The sequence below is a fragment of the Solanum tuberosum genome, unplaced genomic scaffold, assembly GCF_000226075.1.
Source record: "Solanum tuberosum cultivar DM 1-3 516 R44 unplaced genomic scaffold, SolTub_3.0 scf00050, whole genome shotgun sequence".
Lineage (NCBI taxonomy): Eukaryota > Viridiplantae > Streptophyta > Magnoliopsida > Solanales > Solanaceae > Solanum > Solanum tuberosum.
In genome coordinates, this window is record NW_006238975.1 from 983,681 (window position 1) to 988,408 (window position 4,728).

The window sequence follows — 4,728 nt, forward strand, 5'->3', positions numbered from 1 at the left end:
TTTTTTCTTCTCCTATTATATATAGATAGATTTTAAAATTATTTTTCAATTGTAAAAAAATATTAAATCTGTTTTTTAAGATGCCGACATTTGTCATTATGTGTGTATGTTGATGACATATGTCTATTTTTATTTTAAATTTTGAATTTATAATATTTAATTAGTAATATAATACTTAATTATTTATAATTTAAAATTCAAAATTTTTGAGGTAATGACATGTGACGTTTTTTCTTCTCCTATTATATATAGATAGATTATATTCTATTGAGAAATACATAAAAAAAAAATCTTGACCTTGGTCGGATAACTTACTTTAGTACTTGAACTACACGGGCGTTTAAATACCCCCTTAACATCTTTGAAGTAAATTAAAATCCACCCTGAGATTATTATACCACTCTCACTTGCCACATCATAACCATGTCGGCACCACATCATTAATTAATTTTTTTATTAATTATTTTCACAAAATTTTCTTTAACACTTCCTAAAATTAATTTACACCAAGTAATTAATTAGAAATGCATTTTCTAAAATTAAAATTTAAAATGTGGATCCTTCTTCTTCACCATTTCTAGCTTTTTACTGTTCATTTTTTTCCTCTTCATATTTTTTAATGAGCTCCACCATACCTCCTGTTTCTCTTCCTTTCTTCGTCTTATTCGATGAACCAACAAGTTTTTTTAGCTCCGATGAAAATCGATAAAATTTATAGGTGTGAAATTGACGTCAATAATAAGATGTTGGTGTTGGATTTTGTGGATTACTAAAAAGATGGTGAAATTGAAGTAGTTGATAGAGTTGAAGATGAAGATGGAGAAAAAAATGATGCTTCAATGGAGAAGAGGCTTATTATGGAAGACAATAAAATGAAGAGAAAAAAATTAAAAGTTTTATGAGTCAATAGGAAAATTCATATAGTTTAATAAAACTTAATATATTAAGAAAATAATATTTAAAATATAATTATATATTGACCTATAAAAGAATGACATGTGTATGATTTTATAATATTTTTTTGGGAAAATTACGCGGTTAAGCAAACTTATACTACTTAATTACTCATCATAGCTATAGTTTGCTATAATTATCACTCACGACTAACATTATACATTAATTACGCGGGCTGACTTCAAGTTTGTATAATTAGCCACGTTTGTATATGTATAATTCATCAGAATATACAAATACATATGTATAATATACAATTATCTAACCTATATACATATACAATTCACCTTTCTCTCACTCTTTGCCCCCTCTCTCCTCTCTCTCCCAGTCTCGCTCGCCTCTCTCCTCCCTATAACATATAGCTACGAATTGTAATTATCAAACTATAGCTATGGAGAGTAATTGGGCTATTTTTGAGTGGCTATATGTGAAAGTTCCCCTATTTTTTTTCATTTTTAAACTCCTTCACACGCTATTAGGTGAGTGAACTCACTCTCTTTGTCATGCCATCCCTTAGGGTTACATTTAATTCACTTCAAAGATGTTAAAAGGGATATTTAAACGCCCGTGTAGTTTAAGTGCTAAAGTAAGTTATCCAACCAAGTTTGGAGTGATTTTTATGTGTTTTCTCTATTCTATTCAATGGGAGCCACACTTTATTTTCTTTCTTGGCCTTTTGTTTCTCTTTCTTACTATTATTCTATTTCCTTAGTTTTCTCTTTTTTTCTTTTTTTTTTAAATTCTAATTGGAATCTATTTAATTACTCCCTTAGTTTGTATGGATGAAAATACTTAATATTTTTTACTTATTTATTTAACAAAATATATTTTCCAAATTGTAATTTTCATTATTTATATAATTAAAGGATATGAAATTTAAAAAATTCAAGTTATTTCTTTGAAAGGTTACTTATGTCATGAAAATTGATCTTTAAAATTATTTTTATTATTTTCCTCCCATTTTTCATTTATTATACTTTAAAATTTTCCGTCTTCATATTTGTGTCTTTTTAACTTCTACTTTTAGGGTCCATTTAAACATAAAAATTGATTTCTAAAAATATTTTTTCACTTTTTTTTAACTATGAAAATTAGAAACACAACATTTTATTTTTGAATGTATATTTTAAATTTGGAAAACATGTTGATATAATGCATTTTTTCAACTTACTTTTCACTTTTGAATATGTATTTAAGTATAATATGAACATTATTTTGAATATGTTCTTGCAAAAATAAAACATAACTCTATTTTCAACTCTAACTCCATAAATTTCAAATACAGTAAAAAGATATATGAATTCTATAGTCAATCGCCTAATAATAATAATAATAATAATAATAATCATAATCATGTTTTCTATGTTCATAACATCTAAGTATGATAAATATATATATATATATATATCATATAAAAGAGAATCTTAGGCCCGCCTACGTGGCGCCACCACAAATCAGAATTCCCTTTTAATTTATTTATTTCCAAAACTAGTCTTCCCCTTTCATGAATAGTGTGACATTAATAAAATATTGTGACTTTAATGAAGAGTTGCGACTTTTATGTAAAGTTGTGTCTTTTATGAAAAGTTGTGACTTTAAAGAAGAGTTGCAACTTTTCTGAAAGGTTGTGACCTTTCCGAAGGGTCGCAACCTTTTCAAATAGTTGTAACTTTTCCGATAAGGCACAATAAAAATTTGTTCACACTATCATTTGTTCTCTATAAATATAAGGGTTTCCTCTCATTTTAAAATAACGATAATTTTGAACCTCTTCTTCTTGTTGTTCTTCTTCTTCACAATTAAATATTTGTGTACTTTGCTCCTGTTGAGTGACTCACTGACACAATTGCTTATATTACAGATCCTGATATGTATTTTTACATTCATTAGTTTATGCTTATGTTATTAAAAATAATTGATAAGATGTAATAATTACATTATTAATGTTTTTACTACGTAATCTTGTATGTAAGATAATATAGTATTTTAGTTTTAATGACCGATAGGTTTTAATTATTATTTTATAAATTTTGTGCTATTAAATTACCGCGCGAAGCGCGGATAATTTTACTAGTATGTATATATATAAAGAGAACCCTAGGCCCGCCTACGTGGCGTCACCACAAACCATGATTCCCTTTTAATTTATTTATTTTCAAAATTAGCCTTCCCTTTCATGAAAAGTTGTGACTTTCACGAAAAGTTGTGACTTTTATGAAAAGTTGTGACTTTTACGAAGAGTTGCGACTTTTACGATTTTTTGCAGCTTTTATGAAGAGTTGCGACTTTCATGAAAAGTTGCTACTTTTATGAAAAGTACGTTGTGACTTTTATGAAAGATTGTAACTTTCCAAAGAATTGTGACCTTTTCGATAAAACACAATAAGCATTTATTCATACAACCCTTTGTTGTCTATAAATAGAGGGATTTCCTCTCATTTTAAAACAATGAAAATTCTGAACTTCTTCTTCTCTTTTTGCACAATTAAATATTCGTGTACTTTTTTCCTATTGAGTGGCTCACTGACACCATTGTTTTTGTATCAATACACTGGTGAATAGAATCGTTTTGTCCTGAGAGGATCTATTCCTTTAAACCCCGAGTACTAGAGGGGAATAATTTCCTTAAGGGAACAATGTGCATTCAGTGGCTCGATTTTTTTCTTTCTATTTCATTCTATTGTTACAGATCCTGGTATGTTTTTTTATAGTCATTAATTTATGCTTATGTTATTAATTGTTGTTTTGAGTACATGTTTTATACTTTGTTGTTTATGTTTATGCTTTTGATCATTATGTTGAAGTAAATATATGTTAAACAAGAGTTTTGATGTAATCATTAGACTATTGGTGTCATGTAGATTAGAATTCTTAAAACTTATAAAAATAAATGACTTTGATCTTTATAGAATTTTCAGTGGCTAAAAGATTCATGGGATGTCCAAGAAGGGAGTTTTTAGTGTTCAGAAGTTATGGTGGTTCCACACTACTTTGAAATTTTAGTTATTCAACTTTCTATCTTATCGAGGTATTCAATCGATTAGTGACATCCAAAAAATAAAGGAATGTAGTGGGATGGTAAGTGTTGTACTCAACCTTAATCAAAAGTTTGGGTTCAAATGATGGATTGGAGCCAAAGAATTACACCTCAAAGTAGGATGAATCCATATTAATAAAATATTAAAGAAATAATTATCTCCTTATAAACATTATATTAAAAGTCGCAAAAAAAGAAGTTTTAACCATATTGATCGAAACATTAACAACAAAATATGCCTTTTGGCTATCAAAGTAGTGTCATTGACAACGAATAATTTTGAATAAGGGACTTGCCAAGACATCATTTAATCCAAATTATTTGAGAGACATAGTTATTTCATTGAACTCCATGAGGTGTGTTTTTAAATTTTAATTAACTTATCAAGTACACAACTATTTATATAAGATGTATAATATTTAAACACTTTTTTCTTCCTATTAACAAAACATCCCCTTTTTCTTCGCTCTTTCGGAACCGGTACAGAAATAGGTGCTTTTTCTACGTTGTTTACCTTAGTTACTGGGGGGTTTCGGGGGAAGCAATTGACGAATAAAATGTTTGTATCACTTTAAAAAATAAATAAATATGGCCAATGAAACAATTACATATCTTTTCTAAAGACTTTGGTGATGAATAACTATAGTAAAATGAAGAATTAATAACGAAATGCATAAACACTTAGAATCAAATCTTTTTTGTTTTAAGATAAAAAAAATATTTCATTTCATCTTTGG